Source organism: Lygodium microphyllum, chromosome 29 (genome assembly GCF_053477565.2).
Source record: "Lygodium microphyllum isolate KBCC chromosome 29, Lygodium_microphyllum_v1.1.10, whole genome shotgun sequence".
Classification (NCBI taxonomy): domain Eukaryota; kingdom Viridiplantae; phylum Streptophyta; class Polypodiopsida; order Schizaeales; family Lygodiaceae; genus Lygodium; species Lygodium microphyllum.
This window is the reverse complement of record NC_141163.1, coordinates 31,219,517-31,245,516: the sequence shown is the minus strand read 5'-3', so window position 1 is coordinate 31,245,516 and position 26,000 is coordinate 31,219,517. Positions and strand designations below refer to the sequence as shown.

Genomic DNA, 26,000 nt, shown 5'->3' with positions numbered 1-26,000 from the left:
AGGTAAGTCTCTTCCAACACTCTTCACAAGCCTTTTGGTTGAACAACAAAGATGTGAAGAAATTTAAAGTTGAAACCCTAAGATACCTTAGTACCAATGTATGCTCAAAATCTAATCTTTTGTAAATGCCAAAGTACCCAAGCATGAATATTTGTATAACCAAATTAATCTATATATCAACATTAGGCCTCACAAATACACATCCAAGAAAATATCAATCACAACAAACACAACATCTAACCACTATGCTTTCAAAACTCTTCCACTTGGGAAAAAAATTCTTCTTTTTCTTTAATTCTTGACAATGACAAAGACTAGGTAAACACTAGATTAAAAGGTGTTATCTCAACAAGACTTTAGTTCTACACTCCATGATTTCTTAAGAAATTAAAACTCAACTTACTCTCAACACAGCTAAGCAAACTCAAAAAATCAATAAATCATGAAAAGCATGATTTTTTATCAATGACTATGGCAAAACAAAGAACTTGCACTATGAGCTAGCAAAGATTTATGATAACTCAAGAGGGAAACTTTTCTTATTTGCTCAGAGCCCAATCCCAATTAGGATATGCTACAACAACAAGCACAAGAATTTAAGCATTGATGAGAAATCTTGTATATAAAAGATTAAAAACTCCAAATGATCAAAACATGAGAGGGTTGAGACAAGAATTCCCTTTGAGTTAGCAATCTTTACCGTACATTGTTTGTTGTAGAACTCTAAGCCAAAGAAGAAAGGAAACTTGTGAGTTGTGGAAGAGCCACTTCACTTTAAGTTCCAAAGTGTTAAAAATAAGAAGTAAAGCATTAAGACATTAAGCATCAAATAGGATTTAAGTCATGCTTACATTTAAAAATAGTGTATTTCACAACTTTTGAAAGGGTTAATGAGATAAAGGGGAAGATAAAGCACCCTACAATAGATGTAAAGTTATCAAACCTTGCATTCAAAATTGCCATGTTTTTTGCTATTGCCCCCCAATTTCTACATTGAGTCTCCCAAGATGTGTGCTAAGTTGAATCAATGTTGGGAAGCTCTTATTCTTCAATTCACTTCTTCATAGAAAACCATTGCAAGAAGCACAGTCTTATTTTCTTAATCTCCTCTCTTCTCCCCTTCTAGGGTCAATGACTACCTTTCTTTTATAAGGACTTGATTTCCTCTTTGAAATTTACAACTCTTTAATGACTCTTGATGATGTCTCAAGCTTTGTACTTGAGTTTGAATGCATGCTTCTACTATTCTCCTTCATTCATAACCATTTATTTTTGTTTGCTTAAAAATTCACTCTTGACTTTCCAAGATTCTTTGCCTTTTAATGAGCTAAGGTGTGTTTTCATACTCCTGTAGTATACTCATGTATGTCCTAAGAAAATGGGGATTTCTTCAAGAGGAGACTATGGGAACCTCTCTCTTGCCCGCCAAGACCCATGGCTTTCCAAGATTCTTTGCCTTTTAATGAGCTAAGGTGTGTTTTCATACTCTTGTAGTATACTCATGTATGTCTTGAGAAAATGGGGATTTCTTCAAGAGGAAACTATGGGAACCTCTCGCTTGCCCGCCAAACCCACGAACTGCTTATTGCTTCAAGCTTTTCAAGCCAAGTGTGATGGCTACCTCTCACATAGCCGTATGTGCTCTCACACCTACGAGTTTAGTGAGCTTACCTTCATGTTTGATCGAATTGCCTCCTTTCCCACAAGCTCTTTGGTAGCTCCACAATCCAAGGTGCAAGCTCAAGCATGCTTGATCCTCAAGCTCCATGCTCCATTGCCCTGCATGAGACAAGAGAAGAGAAGAGGAAAGAAGAAGAGAGGAAAAGATGGAGAGCTTCTCCACCACAGTTTCGGAGCATTTGGGATCGAAAGTCTACCATGGGAGTAAGAGACAGTAGGGTGAAGGGAGATTCAGGGACAAGAGTAGATGGAAGAGAAAGGGTTTAAGGAATAAAAGATTTAGAAGAATACTCATAGAGGTGAAGTCTGTCAATTTATTTCTGCATCATGATAAGATAAATCCATTGTAGACCAAAAACATGCATAAAATAGTAGCTTCCTCTCTGTTGCTCAGATGGGCAATCTCATGCTTCCCTTGGCTCCAAAAGGGGGGTAAAATACCAAGACACCTGATCAGAACTCTCCTAAATCACTCCTCCTTCTTCTCCTAGTTCGAACTATTATTTGCTGCTTGTAAACTGTGATCAGGCGTCGCACGATTTTGCCAATCCTTCTTTTTGCATAAAATCCCCCAAAAATGGTTGAAAGCCACTTGATTTTTTTTACATGTCATCGTATTCTAGAAGTTATCTACAAATTTTGGATATTTACAAGAAATAATATAAAAAATATAAAAAATAAGCTAAACTTGTCCAAAAATCTAGTATTTTTGAACCATCCACACTATGGACACTGACACTAATGACTAATATGGCATTGACTGTCTAGATCAATAAGAAAACCGAATGACGATGCACTCTAGATTTTTTCACATTGTGTTTGCGTAGCGGCATGATATTCACCCCCTCTTAACTTGCACATCCTACGACATGTGCCAAAGTCTTATGGATTTGTAGTGTGTTTACCATGTTTACCGCAGCACAGAGGAGCGAGAAAATGGAGCAGAGGAGCGGGAAAATGGAAAAAAGGAAATAGCAAAAAAGGCACAGGATAAAAGCAGAAAAAGGCGCCTTGACTGGTAACCAGACCTTGAAAAATTTAAATGTTTGAGCACGACCCTCAGAATGTCTCAGTGTCGCCCCGAGACGACAAAAGAGTAAAAGGCGCACCATTAAATGTGGAAGCGCTCCCGAATCCTTGTAAAAGAGTGCCAGGCTCGCTCCTGTGCAAATTGTACGCATTAGTTGGGAATAGGATAAATTAGAATGGTGGGAAATGGGAAAAAGGGCCTAGGCTACGGTCGGCCATGTAAAAAAGGGAAAAAGGGGATGACCGCCCAAAAGGGATTTAGGGTTTTGTATATAAAGTTGAAAAGTGAATGAGAAGCTCATTCTTTTGGTGTGTGGCAAAAGGAGTATTCATCTTCTTCTCTTCTTCTCTCCTTCTTACTTGTGTGTGCTCTTGAGAGAGGGAGTGTGAGAGTATGAGGGAGTGAGTGTGTGGGAGTGAGGGATCAAAAGGGTGAAGCTCTTCACCATCCCCTCTTCTCTTCTTCTCTTCTCTTCTCTTCTCTCCTCTTGTGCGCACGACTATGGAGGATGGAGCTTGGAGATGGAGGAGGATTGAGGATGCTTGAGCTAGCATCGAGAATTGTGGAGCTACCGGTGTGCAAGAGAGAGGAGGGTACTCGATCAAGCATCAAGGTAAGCTCACTACACTCGTAGGATCGACGGCGTGTCGGCTAGGTGAGAGATAGCCATTAGAGCTCGCTTGAAATGCTTGAAGCAATAAGCGGTCCGTGGGTCTTGGCGGTTGAGAGAAAGCTCCCACATTTTGGTTCCGTTGCCGGGACCAATGGATTCATGCTTGAGCACTTGCACGCCTCATATCGAGCATCGAAGTAGGGGATTCATCCTTGAAATGGAGCTTGAGATAGGTAGGAAGTTTGGGTGTTTTTTATCTTCAAAACAAGTAAGTATTTTGGGATTTTGGGATATTTTGGTTGTTTGATGATTGGAAAACATAGAGAAATTAGTTCAATTTTTTGCTTTCGATTCTTGTTGCGTTTAGAGTAGGCTAACATTAGGAAATCGCACCCGAAAGGCATAGGGTTTGCTGCTGTAAAACAGGGAGAAAATTGGGGGAAACAAGTGGAAAATGGAGGAAATGCTCATTTGAATGTGTAGGAATCGCAAGGAGAGTGATCGGTAACATCCAGGTAATGTCCAGCAAGGGTATAAGTTCTGGGAGGGCAAGGAAATCCTCATTTGCAACTAGTTGATAGAGAGAGAGAGAGAGAGAGAGCTTGGGTGACCCATTTCGATCAATCAGTGCAAGGAGTTACGTTGCTATCGGCGATCCCCAGGTATATAGATCTCTTCCCCATCACTCCAGCATCATTCTTGTTGAATCTTGTAGCTTGTAATAATCAATACCTTAAGGTTTTTGACGATTTCATGCTCGAAAGTGTGTTCGGGTCGGCGGACACTCGGACACTCGGACCACCCAGACCAACCTGTCCGATCGGACCATCCTGTCTGATCGAGGAAATCGGACCCACCCACCTGGTCCGATCGGACACGTCAGCAATTGGACCACCCACCTAGTCCAATCGGACCACTTGTCCGATTTTCGAAAATTGGACACTTGACCTCTGTCCGATTCTGAGAATTGGACGGCTCAAAATCGGACCCATCTGGTCCGATTCTGAGAATCGGACCACTGGTAAATCGAACGTCCGATTCTTAGAATCCGACACACCCTTAGGCAGAAAAAAAAACATTAAAAATTGATCCCTGCGATCGACTAGAAGCGCAACCCGCTCCAGGACAACATAGCGAATGCCTTGTAGGTAGTTCCCGACGTAGGAGTCGCGACCAAGGGATAGGGGGACAGTGCTGGAGCACTCCCCAGCGACCTGACGTGTTGAGAACGGAAATCCAATCATAGGGCCTGTGATTGACCCCCGAGTGAATAGCAAGGAGCAGCGCAGACTGTAGAATCCACTAGAATAGCCCCAGGACTTGAGCAATGAAGCTTATCAGGCCTGAGATGAGACAAGAGGGCGTAAGCACATAGAGATTGATTTCCGCACTCACATTGAATTCCGCACTTGAAGTATACATAAGAAAGTTGAAAGCCTGATTGACCACAAGTGCACGAGAAATGACACACACTCAGTGATCATAAATTGAGGACTGTATTCAATAAGTCAAGGAACTCACTCAGATAAAACCACTCAAAGAACCCACCAGCAGAAGAGAACCAAGACATAAACAACAAACCATCAAAGTGCAGAGTAGGACCAAGCAAGGAGCGCCAACGACGTGGATCTATCAAGTCTATTCAAGCTTAGTGGAGCGCGAGAACTCGACCATGACGGAAGAGAGCTCAAACCATCGGTCTAATGAGGAACTCGATTTGAATGTATTCCCAGATGCTATTCAGCAGGCTGGTGAGCAGTTACGACGCGCACGCCCGGTACGAGCACCGTGGCAGGACAGCAGACGCAATCATCGCAGATCTAGAACAGGAGAGAAGGCTAGCTTGCAAAGCATTGCAGGGCATAGCCGAGTACAATAGGGATCAGCAGGCTAGGAGCCAAAGGCAAAGCATGGAGCTGCATGAGGTGCAGCGAGTGCTGAACTTAGCTGGCCGAAGACCATGAGAGAGCACTAGAGGGAGACTTGACTTTGAGCGAGCTTCTCATGAAACGGCTGCTCGATAATACAGCAACAGAGCAGAGTGCCACCGCACTAGCGACGTCGCTGCTCGCAGGATTAGGGGCGAACCAAGGCTCAAAGAGCCAGGCCAAAATATCGATTGTTGCCAAGCAACTCGATAAGTACCAACCTCATGATGACCCATATAGCTTTGTTGAGCAGTTTGAGCAAGTCTGTGAAGCCAATGGCCTCAACGACCAAACTCAACGCTCGCAAGCATTCGGGCTTTGCCTAAGCGACAAGGGTAGGACATGGTATACGAGCCTAGATGCTGTAGAGCGAGCCAACTTCAATGACCTCAAGGATCTCTTCGTCAAGAGATTCACCGAGCCCGGATACTTCGATAATCTACTAGTACACTTGATGAACGTCAAGCAGAAAGAGAAGGAGACATCCGTGACTACGTAACCCACATGAGGAGTCTCTTCAAGAGAATCCCTTTGGGCGAGCGACCGACTGAAAGAGCAATTTCGACTGTATTCATCAGCGGCATTCAAGATGAGGAGTTATATAAAGCTTTGGCAGGCAATTCGAGCTTGCAGTGAGACGCGATAGCTAGAGTGTTTGAGGAAGCCATCAGAGTCGATGATCAGTTGAAGGAGCGGAACTCCAGGAGCTTGAATCTAGAGGAGACCAACTCGAGAAGCTCAGAGAGAGTGTCAGCCTCTAGTGAGCGATCAATCCCATCATCCCAAGATAAGGGGAAAAACACCGAGACAGCTTGACCGATGTCAAGATGGAATTAGCCAAGTTGCAAGACATGTTGAGATGACCAACGCACCCGCACATCCAATGCATATACTGTGGCGAAAACCACTTACCGGCCGAGTGTCAAGACCCTAGGTCAAGACCTTGTGCTCACTGTGGTAGGTTTGGCCATGACGTCGCGCAATGCAGATCACCAAGAAGACTTCCGTACTCGCAACCCTACGGCCAGTCTTACCTAGCGAACAGGCCACAACCATTCTTCGGAAGGGGAGCCCCATTGGCTCTTCCCGTGCCTAACGATATGAAACCAGCTATCCTTAGAATGGACATAAACCCTTCAGGCATTTCTAGACCGCTTGGTCCTTACGTGATCCATCCACCGAGCGATGCTCCAGTCCACTATGTAGAGGAGCTGAATGAGGAAGAGACCTAAATATACCCTTACGTCTCGCACGACGACGAGGGCAACGCGGTCCTCATGGATTATCGACCCATGCCAGTGATGGCGTTAGGAAGGGGACGAGGTAGAGGCCTAGGAGGGCAGACGCAGGATCCAGTCACCTGTTGGACTTGTGGTCACCCCGGTCATGTCTCATCACGCTGCCCTGAAAGAGAGCAGCAAAAGAGAGACAAGGCTGACCAAAGGTGCGCAGAGTGTAGAATCACCCATCTTTTCGTAGATTTCCCAAAGTGAAAGCCATCCTCTAGCTCAGCCAATGTACCATCTATCTCATTGGGGCTATTTGGTGCCAAAAACCTCGATGGGGAGGCCACATCTATCCCATTGCGGGTCATGACCTAAGCCCAAACGAAGCAGGCCGGCATCTCTCTGCCAGGACCTAGCAATCTTGACGCAATCTCGATAGGGAAGAAAAGCCGCAAGCGTAAGAAGAAGAGATCGGAAGCTAAAATCACACTAAAAATCGAGAGTGCTACGACTCTTCTTGCGGGAAAGAAAGTTTTAGATGCAGAGGCAGAGACTTCAGCCCCTAAGACGGCCGAAAAGGGAAGCGCCAAGGTAGGGGAATACCCGCATCCGAAGCGACAGTTAGAGGCCATAGAAAAAGTGAAGGAATGGGTGAAGGAAGCTCAAGAGCATCTCAAGGACGCTGAGCCCATCATGGAGGACAAGATCTACGATTTCTTTAGTGTAAGCACGCCAATATCACCTCCTCAACCTAAGTCGGCAAAAGCAACCGCGCCACAAGCAATGCCGCTAAGACCAAGCCTTGATGCTACAGAGCCGCAGATCAGTCAGGGCCATTGGCCAGGACAATTCAGGTTAAGGGAGAGATGAGTATCCAATGATCTCTTGACCACGCTAGTGACTACCCCTGTAACACTTAACCTGGGAGATCTACTTAGGCAGCATCCTAACCTATGGCAAGATCTTAAGCAGTGGGTTGAAGGGTCATGAGAGCAGGTCACGGTAGACCCTCAAGACCATGATGCAGAAACGCAATTACCAAGTTTGACGCTGCACTCCGTGCCTAAATCCTTGCACGAATGCCTTCTGGGAAGGCTCTGAGATGTACGCAGTCTTACCGGTCCTAGCCCTAGGCGACACAACAAGAAAGGGAATCGTAGACACGGGAGCTGGGGTTAGTGTGCTTAGCCACGCAGTGCTTCAGACTTGGGGAAACCCACCTATCAAAATTCTAGGTTTAATGTCACGTTAGCAAACGGTATGAGAGTGAAGCCATTTGGGGTACTTAAGAATTGGCCAATGAAGATCGTAGGTGTCCAATTCTCTGTTGACTTTATAGTCATGAAGGGAGTGGACTACGATATCTTATTAGGCCGGCCCTGGATGTGCAATGCTATAGTCATCGAAGATTGGGGTAACGGCTTGATCTTCCTTGGCAATAGAACGGATGCCGTAAGGATAGAGATGGACACTTGGAAGACCTCATCAGTCAACCTAGATGCCATCTTTGCTATGCTCAAGGGTAACACTCAGGTCAAGAAGTCTTATGGGCCCTTAACCAAGTATATCCCATGCCCAGAGGATGAGTGGGATTGGATGCACGTTCTCGCTACAATCGACCTGCCATTCTCAGATCATGAGGCGTATGAGCAAGCCATCAAAACGATCGACAAGTCTAACGAAGCACTCTCTATACCAATCTCCATGATGGCAGGAAGCCTCCGTGGAAAGCCTAAGCTTGTCACCTTCCAAGTACCATCCAACAAAAGGGAACTCCAAGGGATACTGGAATACCTAATGGACAAGCTAGCCGGCAATCCAACTGCAAACTTCAAACCACTCCAGGATCTCTTAGATGAATCCAAGTGGCAATGGACCAGGGTGCATGATTTAAACCTCATGTATAACTGGGCCTTAGTTCCTGACCAACGATACGAGACATACCAAACCCTAGGAGACGACGAACAGTCGGATGACAAAGATTCTAGCAACGAATACGAAGACTGCCAATCCTTCAGTGATGAGAGTGAGGGTGAAGCAGATACCGTAGAATACGACACTGAAGGACAAGAAATTGAGCAGATACGAGCAGACTCCAAGCCACAGGAAAGGCAGACCTTTAGGGTAGAGTGAGGATTCATGCACATGGAATGTGATCGCGCTTGGTTGGAACACGTAGGAGCTATAGACCTTGAGCAAGCAGGCCTAGCCCAGCCAGGAACAACATTAGTTCTTAGGACTGAATCACTATCTGAACTGCGACCACCAGGGGAGACCACCTCTTCTAGCGAAGATAGAGGGTTTGACTCTGAATTGGAAGTTAGTTCGGATAGTGATCCAGAGATCCCTAGGCTGCCCACGACCAGACGTACCAAGGGGGACCTACCCGTCCACCTGAGGCACAGATGGTTAAGGCAGGAAAAGGCAAAGCAACCCAGGGATACATGAATAGAAGAACAGTGGAAGCTGCAGGACCTCCCTAAATGCTTCACGAAATTCAAAAAAGGGGATAGGGTAGTAGTTCTATTAGGTGCCAAATGTCAAGGGTAGACGAGCGAACCAATCGAGGGATCAGCCAAAGTCAAGGAGGTAGACTTAGCCCAGGAAAGGGAAACACCCCGACCAGTATTCATTGCCGATGACTTGACTGGTGAAGAAGAAATGAGTCTTGTCGCTCTCTTGCGAGAGTATATAGATGTGTTTGCCTGGTCCTTAGAGGAGCTTAAGGGGGTAGATCCGAGTGTCGTGACTCACAACATACCCATGACGCCAGACACAACGCCGGTCAAGCAGTGACCGTACCCTATGAATCCAAAACACGCTCATGTTGTCAAAAGAGAGCTTTGGGATGTAGTGACATCCCTTAAGTGTGGTAGGGAGTACTTTATGGGAGCTCATGTAGTGGTAGAGACTCATTGTCTACCTCTATTGGGCATCATAGTAAAGTTCTCAACTCTTGATATTTCCATGTTATGGTGGATTGCATATATAAACTCACTTAACCATGATTTTTAGCATATTGTAGCAGGTAGAGAAAACCCCGTGGTTGACATGATTTCATGAGCAAGGTTTGAAGATGAAGAGGAGCTGATGGAAGATGAAGAGGACGATGTGATAGGTGCTGAAAGTGACTTTATGACAGAAGGGAATGAGTATGCAGCTATTGTTACTATAGGTACAGATCTGAAAATAGCAAGTATAGCTGTCATTAATGCACATACAACTATCATAACAACAAATACAATGGGTACAACTATTGTAATAGGGATTTCAGCAATAAGAAAATAACTTACAACAATGGAGAAGAGATGGGCAATAGTGAGAAAGCATCATTAGTGTTATGCTTCAGTGAGAACACAATTTTTGGAAGAGTTGTATGAGGATGATTGGTTGAAAATAGGCCAATATCTCAGCCTCATGACAAAGAAGGCTGAGTGGTCTGAAGTTGAATTCAAAAGGATTAAAAGAAAAGATTATGGGGTTTTCTTGAAAGATGGATATTTATGGAAGCATGCAAAGAAAAAGAGAGGAGCTCCAGTACATGTATTGGGAGATAGGGCTTCTCAACAACAGGTGATGTAGGAGTTTCATGAAAGCTTATGGGTTGGACATAGAGGAGTCTGGGCAAATTTGCCAAGATCAAAGATAAGTATTGGTGGAAAACCATGTATAAAGATGTGGAGCATTATGTGGAATCATCCAATGTCTATCAGATGTATTCCATGGTAAAGCATAGAGATGGGTTGCAACCAAAAACAATTGTGGTGTGGTCTCCTCGGACATGGTCCTAGTAGACAAGGTTGTCATGCTCGACAAAGTGAAATGGCTCTATCCAATGTGACTCCACAGTGTGGAATGGAAGGTGTTTAGCAGGGTGGCTCTATCTTTGCTAGGCTAGTAGTATCAATAGGATCTAATTTGTGAAAAAAATCTGTCACATTGCTCTTTTTGTGGGTCTTTGTGGGTGAGATGGCCTCCTGTCTCACAGTAGTGTTGTGCAAGGCCTCTAGAGCTCCAAGAGGAGAAGACCTAGGCATCTTTTATCCTTGTACTCTATAACACTGCAAAGAGGTCCAATACCATCATGAAAGAGACAATGATACCATCCTCGTATATCATAGTTGGTAAAGTGGTTGCGGATAGAGGAGAATTGGATGCGGATGAGGCTCGTGACTTCTTTCATGATTGGGTATCAAGCTGGCTTTAACTTCAGCCTACTATCCTAAAGCAAATGAAAAAAGTGAAAGAGATCATCAGCCTATCATTAAGGCATTAGCAAAGTCATGCAAGGGCAAGATGAAAGAGTGGCCAAGAATGTTACCCTTTACTTTATGGGCTGATAGGACAACTCATAGTGCAGTTATAGGGTATATGCTTGTTGAATTAATGTATGGACAACATGCCTATTGAGGAGACTATTGCTACTTGGAGTGTTCTACCATGGGAAGAGGGTTTGAATAGAGAAGAGTTGTCAGTCTTACATTGAGAGATTAAAGCATAGTATGCAATTTAAAAGGAAATATCTTTGTCCTAATAAGAAAGTGGATTGGATTTTTGATATATCTTGATTTTTAATGAAAAATCTTCTTTTTTCTCTCCATTTTTGGGGGTATATACCATTTAGACTAGAATATCTCATGAATGTGAGTCTCCTGCAAGCTGAGTTAAGAGAATTTCCATGTAGTTTAAGTGAGTTGCAAGAGATGCGTTTAATTTTATATCTAGCTTGAAAAATTCAATCAGTAATACATACTTAGATGATTTTGATTGTGCACCAAACAAAGTATCTAATCTCTTACATGTATCATTAGAGGTTTCATAGGTATCCACATGGTGGATGTAGTTGTCATCCAATTCCAGCTTAATGATAGCCTATGCTTTATCATCATTCTTTTTCCAAGTAATTGGAAGGTCCGCATCCCAAAGCTTCTTCTCCTTGCCATCAGTTATGGCCCAAAGACCCTTCTTCATCAGGGTGAGCTTGATGCGAGTTTGCCAGTGTGGAACTCAACCTCTTTGAATTGAACAGTTGGAGAGTCTTTGCCCATGTTGGAGTAGCAAATTAGCACCAAAACTCATAGATTTGAGTAGTAGAAGATTTAATTATGTCAAGAGACATAAGGAATGTAGTGTCAAATAACATTTGATAAGTATCAATAGATACTATGCTTTCATGCACTTGAGTTTGATGCTTTAATGCTTGGATTTCTCCCTTCCTTGCTGATTTCATGGGGAATGATTTCTGAGAACTTTAGATTAGAGTGGTCTTGGCTTGGTTTAAGTGGCAAGAGAGAGAAAATGAAGGAAAAAATGAGCTTGAAGGTAAGTGGCTATGACTGCTTGTAGTACCACCTCTGAGTAATCTTCTAATGTCTCTCTACTATTGGAGTGGAATTTTCTCAAGCCCTCTTAGTTGAAGTAAGTCATCTATACGACCAACGAATTCCCTATGATAAATTGTGGAATAAGGCTCACAGTAGGGAGAGAGAATAGATCCAATTTACAGTAGTGAAAATTGCGTCAGATCTGTGTTTTTCAACAATCTCGAGCTATATGTTGCACAATGTCAGGCAAATTTGAGCTGGAAAGATGCGCGTTGACCTAAGGAACAACTCTCAATAAGGAAGATTTGGATCTAGAGCATGGCTATGGAGGTTGAAAGAGGAAGAGTGAGCTCATGAGGTAACATACATCAAGACCAAATGTCACACAAGTGAGTTAGGTTTCAAGATGGAAGCTTAGAGTCATAAGCATAGTCTTGTGTGTTGACAATGACACAAACACTTTGCTAGAAGTACAAAAGTACTATGACATTTCATTCAAAATGAGAGAAAGTACAATGCTTTATGGGAATAGACTACATTTCACTTTCCACCACTATGCGTATGGGATTCTGCATCCTGAGCCCACACTGCTCCATACAAAGAGGCTAAGCTGAGTGTGATTGCCAATATCTCAACATGTTCTAGCTCCAATAATCGATTTGTCTGTGCTTCTTAGCCCTCCCATATTTCTTGGGCTACTATTATCAAGGTGGAAATAAGGAACTCCACGGGCAAAATAGCTTTGGTTCCCTAGGTCAACCTAAATGGAGCATATCATGTGGCTACTATATGCCCATAAAGTTGCCATAAGCTTGTTGTCCCAATCACTGTGCGAGGTAGAGATGAATTTTGTTAGAATACACACCAAGATCTTGTTTGTGGATTTGTTTGACCATTGGCTTGCAAATAATATGGAGAGGGCTTCCTGTGGATTACTAAGAAGGTGGATAACAAGTGAGTGATCACTTCGTTGATGAAGTGTGTGCCTTGGTCATTTCACTAACCAACTCTATGGGGCAACCAAACTGTCAGATCACTTGCTCCCAAAGAAACTTGGCCGTGGTCCTTGTATCATTTTTGCAAGTTTCTCGAGCTTCTTCCCACTTGTTGAGATAGTTTGTGGCAACAATGATGTATTTGGCTTGGGAGTATTGAGCTGCAAGGCTAATTGGGCTGATAAAATCAATTTTCCACTTCTTGAACAGTTAGCATGCGATCACTAGGGTGAACTCCATTTTGTCCTTACAAGTAGAGACCTTAGTCCATTGGCACTATCAGTGTTGGCCACCACAATTGGGACTGGAGCATCTTGCGTGTGGTAGTGTCTCCGCCGAAGTGCCCTCCAGCTATTCCGCCATGTGCTTCTTTGAGTACATCATACATTTCGTATTTGCGGAAACATCTCCTTAGAAGTCCATCTTGTCCTACCTAATACAGTTGACCGGCAATCAATTGATAAGGTTGGATTTTCAAGATTAGTCTTTTTAATTTAGCCTTCTCCATTGGTCAATCCAATAGTCCATTCTTGAGTATGTGGACTATGTCTTCCACCCAATATGGTGTGAAGTCTGCTCTGAACAATTCTCGTTTGCTAGACATGTTAAAAAGGTGTGCATCTGGTAGGTCATCATCACTCTATCCAATGGCCTCTCCTGTGGGTATGTGGGACATATGATCTACCATATAATGTTGTTTTCCCTTGTATATGACCATAGAGAAGTCAAGTAACCATTGAGAAATGTGTCTTGTTGTGCAAGGTTTATTCACAATATAAAGCAATGCTTGATGGTCCACAAAGAAGGTGAAGGGTGTCACTAGAAGATAGTGTCTGAACTTGTTTACGGTGAATACCATGGCTAACCCTTCTCTCTCCATTGTGGAGTAGTTCATTTCTATCTCAATGAGCTATCTGCTACTAGAAAAAATCAATGGATAGTCTAGGTTATGTTCACGAGGTTGGCACAACACTGCCCCCACGGGAAATTTGATGCATCAATGTGCACGTGAAAGGTAATGGACCAATCTAGGGATCTCAAGATAGGAGCTAAAGTTAGAGCCTGCTTAAGCCTTTCATAGGCCTGTTGACATTCTTCAGTCCACTCGAAGACTATTAGTAGCTTGTACAAGGGTCTAGTAATCAACACATAGTTCTCAGTAGAAACCACTGATAGTATCCTGTGTGGCCTAAGAAACATTGAACTTCCCTAAAGTTGGTCAAAGGGGGAAGGCCAATAATCAGCTTGACTTTAGAAAAGTTTGTGGCTATCCCAAGATCATAAGAATCAAGGATAGTTGTGATTTTAAACTTCCACAAAGTGCAGTTTATACCATCTAACTTGCCTTTGCTGAAGGTTGGTGGATGAATCCTCAGTGTGTGAATTGGTAGTACAACAGCAACAATACATGATGCACCAACACCACTACTTAATAAAGCAGATGACCTTTTTTCTCTTTACTGTTGAAGCCCTTGCCTCTCGCGTACTCTTCACTTCTCAAAGCCCCCTGGGGTCTAATACTATGTAGAAATTGCATGGCACAGCATTGAACACAATTTGAACAACAGACATAATTTGAACAAGGAGTATAGAACACATAGCAAATATGATAAGAAGAGAGATTCTTTAATTTCAAACGAACTGATACAAAGATGGCTTTGTCTACCCATGCACTTCCACTATGAAGCTAAGATGGTGATCCAAGCAAATGATAGATGAAGATCTTAGGGTAGCTGGAATAACTCTAACTAGGTGAAAGAAAGATTGGTGATTGCTTTAGAGAGGTCTTCCTTTTATAGCCCAAGAAGGTAGTTTGGTCGGCAAGTCTAACTATATTATAAACCTTTCCTAGTCGACCAGGGAATATTCCCTTTATCATCAGGCCAAAGGCGCTGCGCTCAAACCCCCATCAAGGGGGCCTTTGGCCCCCATGAGATCCCCCACCTTTGCAACCCCCAAACCCCAAAATAGGGGGCCCCTGATAACTCCCACACCCCGCAACTCAATGCATGGTGCCTCAATTTGCTACCAGTATACAACTCTATCTAACCCAAAGGCTAGATCCACAAATGTCACGTTTTTGTCATCTAGTTACATAGACCTCATCTGACATACAAGTCAAAATAATCCACCCAATGTCTGTGCTTACACATGGCTTCTCCTCATAATGGGGGCCTTACAGGGGCATTGATCATATCAAACACTAATGCGCCAGCACTGCTACCTAATGCAGTAGACAACATTTCTCTTCTTGTTGTTGAAGCCCTTGTCTCTTGCGTACTCTTTACTCCTCAAAGCCCCTTAGGGTCTGATACCATGTAGAAATTACATGGCACAGTGGATAAAATCTAAGGAGTAGAGAACATATAGCAAATATGAGAAGAACAGAGAATGCTTTAATTTCAAATAAATTGATATAAAGATGGCTCTATCCACCTATGTGCTTTCACTGTTAAGCTTAGATGGTGATCCAAGGCAAAGAGCTTAAGGGTAGATGGAAGAACTTTGACTGGGTGAAAGATAGATTGATGATGGCTTTGGAGGTGTCTTCCTTATATAGCTTGGGAAGGTAGTCTAGTCGGCATGTCCAACCATATTATAAACCTTTCCTATTCGACCCATATTAGGGAAGCCACTGACCCCCTTGAGACCCCCCCAACCAGGGGCCAATTCCATGGACCTTGGATCCCAAAATAGGGGTCCCTGATAACTCCCACACCCTGCAATTCAAAGCATTGTGCCTTGAGTTGCTACCAGCATAACTACTCTATCTAACCCAAAGGCTAGATCCACAAAGGTCACCTTTTTGCCATCCGGTCACATAGACCTCATCTCACATACAAATTAGGATCCAACCAATATTTTTACTCACATGGCTTCTCCTCATAATGGGGCACTTATAACTTAGAGCACCATGGATCATCAGTGACACCTTACGAGGGTGGGGCATTGAGCATATCTAACAATTAGAGTAGTCAATCATTTATGCTAACATTAGAGAAAGAATGAACAAAAAATATTATAGAAACAAGACAAGAAACATAATGCAAAGTGTCAAAGCTTGATTCCATCACATCAAATCTCATCATGTCATACAACGTGATCAGCAAGAATAGAGAATAATCATGCCTCTTCAAGCCACGTCTATTCTAACTGCATAAATTACTGATCATATGACTTTAAAAATCCATTTACATAACAAGACCAAATAAACTATAGATGATTAAGGTAAAAGACTAAGGTAAAACATAATACTAAATCCATATGTGAATATGATGGCATGGCCTAGGCTAACAGGAATAAAACAAAGGAGTAAAAAAAGATGAGTACTAAGCTTTTTGGTAATTTAATTAGATCTAATTGTCATTATCATACAACCCTAAATATATCATTGGTGTAAATTGGCCAAGACCCTATGACATTAATGTAAAGGATGTCGTAATTACAATTACAAGAGACTAAAAATAGATATTCATAACAAAAATTTCAAATAAGATTATATTTATATCTTTTTATTAAATGTTTTTTTTATTTTTAAAATAGAAGTTTCATTATGGAGACTTTATTCCCATTTATCTAAAGCACACTCTCTCTACCTCAAAACTCCCCTAATGCTTGCATTTTGTAGCTTCTACCTTGTATCCCACCATTTCTTCCCTCTCAATAACTCCTCATTGACCTCTGTATGTGAAGTTATCTCCTTGCATTCGATCACGCCAAATGCTTTCAGTTTCTCCCATGTATACTTGTTCTAAGAGATGAAGATTTTTTACATCTCTTTGCCAACTTCAAACCCCAAACAATAGTACAATTAGCCCAATTTTGTTATTCTAAACTTGGAGCTCAAAGCCTTTTGAACCTGATGGATTATATATTCATAAGTCACTTGTAATAAGAAGGTCGTCCACATCTAGGACAATCACTAAATACTTTTCACCATCCTTGTAAACATACAAGTTAGCATTTGAGGTACATCTATTGAAGTTTAAGCTCAAAAAGAACTTATCTATCCACTACTAGTATCATTGATACCATGCTCTAAGGACTTGTTTCAGTCCATATCATTCCTTTTTTAGCTTACAAAATTTGAATGGGGAGCCTTAGACCTTAGACCCTAGTGAATGCGCCATATACATCTCCTCGAGGTTACCATTCAAGAATGTTGATTTAATATCCATTTGATAAAGTGGCCACTTCTTGTGAGCTGCCATTGCAAGTACCATTCAAATAGTGGTCATTATGGTAATTGGAGAAAAAAATCCTCGAAAATCAAACCCTTCAATCCATGAAAATCCATGTGCAACTGGTTTGGCTTCATACTTTTTAAAGGTATCATCAACCTTGTACTTCACCTTCTAGACCCACGTGGTACCAATAATCTTCCTCTTTTTTTATTGATCTGTTAGCTCCCATGTGTTATTCTTCATTATGCTATCACATTAGTCATCTTGCATAGCTACTCTAAATGCTAGATCGCCAAGTGCTTCTTCCAAGTCTATTGGCTCCTTTATATCTCTCATAATCTCAACCATCAAGGCCATATTGATTATGTGACTAGAGCCCTTTCTTTGTTTCTCTATTCTCTGAAAGCTTCTTGGTCTATTTGTCTTTTCCTCAATAGCTGTAGGCATAGGATTATTGCAATTATAGAGCTACTTTATCCATCATAGCAATGGCTTTTTTGATGATGTGATTATAAGTTAGTGAATTTTCTCCTCATTATTCGAAAATGATGTTTTCTTCTCCTTAAGAATAGGGATAGGTCTTAGGACATATTCATACTAAACTACTTCTTTCCTTAATGATAAAGTGGAAGAACTTGCCTTTTCCTCCTTCACTGTATGTTTCCACTCCTTGAACACTACATCATGGCTCGTTATGATCTTCTTTGTCTCTTAGTCATACAATTGATAAGCCAGTTTCTCATCATTATAACCTAAGAAGATACATTTGGTGCTTTTTTGGTTTTAACTTGTTCCTCTTATTCTTTAGAACATGTGTATAATATTCACATCCAAAAGTCTTCAAGTGTGAGATAAATGGTTTCTTACCATTGTAGACCTCATGACGAGTTTTTCCTTTGAGAATCTTTGTGTGGCTCTAATTGAGAATGTAGATTGTAGAATTAACAACTTTGGCCCAAAACAGGTTAGGAAATCCCTAACTTTTAAGCATGCACCTTGTTATTTCCACAATGGTACAATTTTGATATTCAACACTACCATTCTATTGTGGTGTAGGAGATGTCGTTAATTGACACTTAATCCCTTTGCTCTTGCAAAAGTCTTCAAACTCCTACTATAGTTATTGACTATCAACATAAAATAAGAATATTTTTCCAAGGGTCTTTTAGGCATTTTACTGCACAAGTCAATCGTATAACAAATGTATACAAAGATGGCTTTGTCCACTCGTGCACTTTGACTAAGCTTAGATGGCAATCTAGGCAGGTGATAAGTGAAGAGCTTAAGGCTAGCTGGAAGAACTTTGACTAGGTTATGACTTTGCAGGGGTCTTTCTTTTATTGCCCACAAAGGCGGTCGTGTTGGCTTAGCTTACCTACCATATTATGAACCTTCCCTAGTCAGCCAGGTAATATTCTCTTCATTGTTGGGTAGGGGGCACTGCTCTCAAATCCATGTTAGGGAGGCCACTTGCCTCCATGAGACCCCCAACCACGGAGCCCTTAGACCCCAAAATAAGAGTCCCTAATAACTCTTGCACTCCACAACTTGATACAGTATATCTCAAGTTGCTATAATCTCAACTACTCTATCTAACCCAAAGGCTAGACCCACACAGGTTACCTTTTTGCCATTCGATCACATAAACTTCATCTAATATACAAGTCAGGACCCAACCAATGTCTGAACTCAAACATGGCTTCTCCTCATAATGGGGGCATTACCACTTTGAACACCATGAATCATTGGTGGAACCTTATGAGGGATGGGCATTGAGCAACATTATCATAATCACACCATGGTAAGGAGGATTAATATGGGCCTTTCCCATGGTTTTTATGTAATGCTCGGTTCAGCATGATTCTAAGTATATTGAGAGATTAGTGAGAGAGGGCATTCCTCAGGATAGATCCCACAATGGCTCTATACCAATATGTAGGGGGTAACTGGAAGGGCCAATTGCTCGGGCAATAGCCCCTTTTCAAAGTTTGTGAGAATAAGATGTGGATGTGTAGTCATATAGCTTGCCAAACATGGGTGTGCTAGTAGAGAAGCTATCTCACAAATTAAGAGTGGCGGATTCTATCCCTCATCTGTTGATCATTGAATTCAAGATCCTCATGTTTTGGACCTTATGTCAACTAGTTGTTGCAGGTGACCAGTAAAACGAGAAGGGTTCTAAATGGCAAGACCCATCCTAGGATCTATCCCAACCCCTCTTGTTTTGGTGTGGTGGACAATGTGATTTTATCCGCTAGTCTTCTTATACACGCTATCTTTGGTGACAATGATCTACTGCAAGGGAGGTCAGTCTTAAGGTGTATTTCCTACATCAACCAAGGAGGTCATAGAGTCTTTAAGGTGTACCTCATACATTAAGCAAAAATACATGATGTGCATACGTTACCTTTAGGTCATGGAAGCTTAAGGTGTATTTCCTACACTAAACAAGGAGGTCATGGAGTCTTTAAGGTGTATTTCCTACAATAAGTAAAAATACACGATGTGCATGTGTTAACTTCAAATCCATGCAAGTTATTGACACAAAGTTCTAGCATCCTTTCCACATGGGGCATGTTGATGCTCTAGGACGAGGAATTTGGTTTCATGGCTAGCTTACTAGTGCTTGGTATGATGGGTGGTGGTTTGGTCTCTCTATCCGCCACTTGATTCCTCATGTAGAGTTACTACTACATTACTCATGGTGCTTTCATAGTGAGGTGTATCTAGTCTTGATCACACAAGAGTATCCATGGTGCATCTCTTCTACTTTGTACTTTTCATTCAACATGTGATCAACTATGATCTGAGAGAGGGTGTTACCAATTGATATTTAGGCATATCATGTGCTCAACTTTGTATCATGTATGCTATAGTATGGTTATAGCATACACAACCCAAAAGAGGGTGTGCCAATATATAGAAGGTGGGGCATGGGTCACATGCATTTCATTCTATGCTCACTTTGCATGTGCCAAAGGGAGGAGACTTGGGCACATTATTGTGGCATTTTCTCATGTGCTCTCTTTGAACATTGCTAGTGAATTACTTATCCTTTTTCATTGCATCTCTTACATTTCTCATGTTCCTTGGTTATCATCTTCTCTTGCGGTTAATCACTTATCTTCTCTTGTTCTTTTGCTTCCATTGTTTTGTGCTAATCTAGGACTAGTAATATCTATATGTAGTAATATAAATAATACAAGCTGAACACCAAAAAGTATGGCATAATCCAAAGGACTTTTTGTTGAAAAAACATGAAAGGAATTATTATCTTTGGGAAAATTTTTAAAGCCTTAATGACTACTATCTTTGTAGGTGTAACACTATAACTTTTAGGCTATACATTACAACAAGGCACATTGATGAGACTACTTGATGTATATCTGTCTAGCAGGGTATTGACACATTTTACAACCATAGCTTTTCAGTACCACTCCCCAAGGCTCAGGGCCGAAACAAATGGGGCAAGGTATAATGGCTTCGCAATAAATTATTGTATGCAAATGTGAAACGTACAGCAGCCTAGCATGGTTTTGCAGTGTGGGAACCCATTATTCCGGCTTAGACTTTCCTACAAAGATGCGAAAGGGTGGAGAACTGGACTGGTCTATCACATAGGCAGTTGGCCAGCCTCGAGGGGACTGGATAGCACAGGAGATCAACCAATGTACACTGCTGGTGAGTGCATCTTCAAATCATGGTTTTGGTTTATTTTTAACCAATGATGCTTCATATATATGGCTGAATATAATGCATGGATCTCAGGGCATGGGTATAAACCCTAATATACACACGGTTTTCACCAAGAGTGGCGATAGCATGGGTGACACTGATGCTCTGTTAATTGCAGAGATGCAGTTTTTGCAGTATGCAGAATAGTTCGTGCTTACTTTCTTCAGTAATTTTAGCATGTTCCTAAAAACCTGGCAGTTTGTTGGCGTATGCATGTACACGCCAAGGTGTATTGGGACTGACAAGACGACATGATTGTCTTAATTTCATGATGAAGAGGCCATTATATTACCTGCATTTATGGGTTCCATGGACGCTTGGATCCCATGGATGCTTGGTTGAAGGCTTCCCTGGAGTTCATGTTGCTGAAATTGCAGAGTTAGTAGGACATGTAGTAAACTTCGTAGATCCACTTTGAAAGCAGAAAGATAGGGAGCTACTGAGATGCACAGCCCTTACCCATCAACACAACCAGCAGGTCTTATAAGTCAGCTTCCATTTCTCCTAATATCATACTGATAAAAGGAACTCAAACAAAGGAGTTGGTTCTCTTCGGCCTCTTTAGTGTGCCTGTCAAAGGTTGGCTTCCTATTTGAGTCAAATGAAGAGGAATTTTCCTGATGATGCCAAATAACTTCTCTCCCAGAGTTTGATGGGAGTACCTGAGGTGTGAACATGGATACGGGATTGTGATTCAGTCCATTAAAGGTACTTTGCTTATTCACTCAATTCAAACTTCATATGCACAGTGATTCAACTGCCCTGGCACACCCATCAGCTGTACCCTTTCTGTTCTGGCTGCCACATGATTGAATGATCTGCAATAGCCATCACTAAGTGTATGAATCTGAATGTAGTTTTCCATTTACCTCCCAACTTCAGTAAATAAGTTTCTGCTGGCATAAGTAACACTCTTATCATGTGTAGCTCTGCATCTGCATGTGGGGGTCACTGCTGATTGCACTTTTCATACATCAAACAAGACCCTGACGCACAAACTCTACTTCCCGTCAGACAATCATACTGTGTCTCATCTATGTCGAACCTCATATTGGCACCAAAATTTGTTATATCACAATTGCACCCAACAAACCCCAAATTCCCAGCAGGCACAGTTTGCAAATGTGAAAGCAATACATGATGTGATAATATTGGACCCCTCATACCTGCATATTCTTGAGGACATGTATCCTTTATAAAATTTTCAAACAATGATGTGATACTAGCAGGATCCTCTGAATCTGCATATTGAGGATAGGTATTCTTGATATATGTAAGGTGTCCCTTATTCACAAGGGCACATCAGCAAAACTCTCAATGTGCAGCATTCCTTTGTTAAATGGTGGGAGCTTGCAAGATTTTTTGAGAATGCTCTTTGTCACAAGAAAATTTGAGTGAACAATCCCATTTGCATCAGTTATGTATGATGTCCCAACTTCTTCCATGCCTTCTTTTCCACTCTCATGGCTTCAATCTTGTCAGCATCCACTTGTCTCCCAGCATTTGCATAGATATTACTCATACAGACATAAGCTCCAGCATCACTTTCATCCAACTGTACTACATGTTCAAAAGCCAGCCTTCCAAGCTTTATGTTTCCCCATTTCTGACAAGAAGCCAGTAGCGTATTCCATATTGTAAGATTACCCGAATGTGGCATCTCCTTAATCACTCCTACTGCCTTGTCTAGGTGTCCAGCACGAGCAAAGAGATCAACCATGCATGTGTGGTGCTCTAAGGTTGGGATGATGCCATAGTTTGTGTTCATGCTTTCAAAGTACATCTGGCCCCTCTCTATGAATCCTGCATGATTGCATGCATTAAGGACAGTGGAAAATGTGACCAAATCTGGCTTTATACCTTCTCCTACCATTTGGTCAAACAAGTGGAAAACATGTTCAGCCTTTCCAAGTAGGGCATATCCTGTTATCAGTGCACTCCACGAGACCACATCCCTTACTGGAAGTGTGTCAAACACTTCTTGTGCCTTTTCAAGCAGGCCACATTTAGCATACATACCTACTAATGCACCACCAATGACAAAATCTTTTTCTAGTAACCCCTCTCGAGCAATCTCAGCATGTATTTCTTGACCCTTGTCTGTAGCTCCTATGCTGCCACATGCTTTCAAAATGGAAGTAAAGGTGATTGCATCTGGAGCGAGCCTCTCAAGTTTCATCCTTTCGAAATACTCCAGTGCTTTTTCACCATCTTCATGTTGGGCATATCCTGAGATCAGGGCATTCCATACAAATATGTTCCGATTTGCAAGCTGGTCAAAAACTTCTTGCGCTTGGGCAAGGAGTCCACATTTGGCATACATGTCCACAACTGCAGTACAAACAATGGGATCTTTTTCGAAAAAACCCCCTCTGACAATTTCAGTGTGTATTTCTTGACCCATGTCCACGGCTCCTATGCTCCCACAAGCTTTCAAGGCACAAGCAAATGTGACTGCATTTGGAGAAAGACCCTCAACTCGCATTTGCTTAAAATACTTCAGTGCCACTTCACCATGACCATGTTGGGCATATCCTGAAATAAGCGCGCTCCAGGACACCAGATTCCGAACTGGAAGCTCATCAAACACTTCTTGTGCTCTTGTGAGTAATCCACATTTAGCATACATGTCCACCAATGAGGTGCCAAGAACAACATCATTTTCAAGCAATCCCTCTTGAGCAATCTTGGCATGTATTTCTAGCCCCTTGTTTGTGGCCCCTATCCTGGCACAGGCTTTCAAAATGCAGACATAGGTAATGGCATCTGGAGAAAGCCCCTCCACCTGCATGCATTCAAAACAGCTCAAGGCTTCCTCACCATGCCCATGTTGAGTGTATCCTGTAATCAGTGCACACCATGACACCACATCCCGTACGGGAAGCTTGTTGAACACCACTTGTGCCTTTGTTAGCAGGCCACATTTGGCATACATGTCTACCAATGCAGTACCAAGAAACATATCTTTCTCCAATAAACCCTCTTTGATTATGTCAGCATGTACTTCTTGACCCCTGATTGCAGCTCCTAAATTGCCACATGCTTTCAAGGCACAAATAGAAGTGCTTGTATTTGGAGAAAGACCCTCTTTTTGCATGCGTTCAAAGCATTTCAATGCTTGCTCAAACTGCCCTTGTTGGACACATCCTGCAATTAGCACACTCCATGATACCACATCCCGAACTTCAAGCTTGTTGAACACTTCTTGTGCTTGTGTAAGCAGGCCACATTTAGCATACATGTCTATCAATGCATAGCCAACAGAAACATTTTTCTGCAAACGCTCCTTCTTAGCAATCTCGGCATGTATTTGTTGACCCTTACATAAAGCTCGTATGTTACCACAAGCTCTCAACGCACAAAAATAAGTGACAGCATCAGGAGAGATGCCTTCATGTTGCATTAGTTCAAAACACTTCAATGCTTGGTCATCATTCCCATGTTGAACATAACCTGCAATTAGTGCATTCCAAGAGACCACATCCCGAACTGGTAGCTTATCAAAAACTTCTTGTGCTTCTGTAAGCAAGCCACATTTAATATACATATCTACCAATGCAGTGCCCAAAACAAAGTCTTTTTCTAGGAATCCCATTCTGTCAATCTCACTGTGTATTTCTTTGCCCTTGTCTGAAGCTCCTAAGCTGCCATAAACTTTCAAGATGCATAGAAAGGTAACTGCATCTGGAGTAAGGCCCTCAAGTTGCATCTGCTTAAAACAACTCAATGCTTGCTCAGTGCACCCATGCTCAATATATCCTGTAATAAGTGCATTCCACGTAACTATATTTCGAACTGGAAGGTCATTGAACACCTCTTGAGCCTTTGCAAGTGCACCACATTTAGTGTACATAGTGACCAAGCTATTGCCAAGGAAAGTGTTGTTTTCTAGTAAACCCATTCGGACAATATCAGCATGTAATTTACTGCCTTTGGCTAGATCCTTTTGTTGTGCACAGACCTTTAGCAAGGCCACAAGGGAGCGCTGCTGAGGCGTCTGTCGTTTTTTCTGATGATTGCTGCTGTCTGATGAACTTTCTTCCATCACCTCCACAAGTGAGTTGTTCTGGATACCTCTCACCCTCTTTCTCTCAGTGGATGGTGAGGATTCTGGATTATTGTTTACTTCCTTATTCTGTATACCTCTCACCCTCGTTCTCTCCGTGGGTGGTGAAGGCTCTGAATCATCGTCTACTTCCATTTTGGTACGCCTCTCAAGTGATTCTCTGCCTGTAAGCTCTTCTACATGGCAACAGGGATTGTACAAGCCATTGATGCTGAGAGATTCCTTGGCTAGAAGAAGCTTGGATTGTGGGAAATTGGAGTGGCTGTGTGAATAAACGCACGTACGAGGCAATACCTGCAGTGTCATAAGCAGCGAAACAGGAGGATCGAAATCAACCACTGTCATCAAATGTGGCACGTTGCAGCGACGAAGACGTGCAAATTGAGGCCATAGGCAACGGGAAACATCATGATACTTACTTTACGATTTTGATGGTCACACCATAGGAATGATTCTCGGTGCGAAGAGCAAGCAGACGGGGAGGACAGGCAGTGGCAACAGGGCGAAGCGAGCATGATGGCTCGAGCCCCAATAGAATCAGAAAAGTAGATGTTCAAGCTACCGCCGATCACATACCATTTCCTCTCATTTGTGGGTTGAGATATTGGCAGACCTTTAGCTCGTTAGCCTGTTCACTACACGCTCATAAGCACAGGACTTCTAAAACGAGAAAATATATCTCTGCGTTATCGAATATTTTCAACACCAAAGGTTGTTGCTCAATAACCTAAGCCAAAACATGGAATTCTTGTTTTTGTTGAGTCACTAGAACATCTTTTGGAGAAGAAGTGGAGACATGCACACCTATTGAGCAACCAAATGACTTTGAAATGAGCTTTAAAAATTCAAGTACATTGTTATAGCCATGTTGTGCACTACGCAACAGCGGACGGTGTTTAGAGGTGGTTACTTTGCATACAAGCAAAAAGCATCCCAAAGACTCGTTCCCATGGCCCCAAAATGATCTAGAGAGATCATGCAGGAACCCATCATTAGTGAACTCTTGGCTAAAGCCAAGCCACATCCTAAGGCTGATGCGCAACCTAAGGAAGCTGTGGAGGCCCCCCACAATCCAAAATACCAGCAGTCATGTTTATAGTAATTTCATGTAACGATTATTGGCCAAATGAGGAGAACTAAGTTGAGATAAATTATAAGCAAATAATTTTTCATTAAATGTCACTTTAAATTTGTTGATTCTCTCTCTTAAAATCATACA

At 42.2% G+C, this 26,000-nt stretch overlaps 1 pseudogene across 1 annotated transcript; it reads right to left on the bottom strand.

Annotated features, from left to right (window-relative positions):
• Positions 1-21,319: 21,319 nt before the first annotated feature.
• Positions 21,320-25,477, bottom strand: LOC148010500 (pentatricopeptide repeat-containing protein At2g33680-like; annotated as a pseudogene). Its single transcript, XR_015689602.1, has 2 exons — positions 25,201-25,477; positions 21,320-25,075 (listed from the first exon to the last, which is right to left on the bottom strand). The product of XR_015689602.1 is annotated as a pentatricopeptide repeat-containing protein At2g33680-like (transcript).
• Between the last annotated feature and the right edge of the window lie 523 nt (positions 25,478-26,000).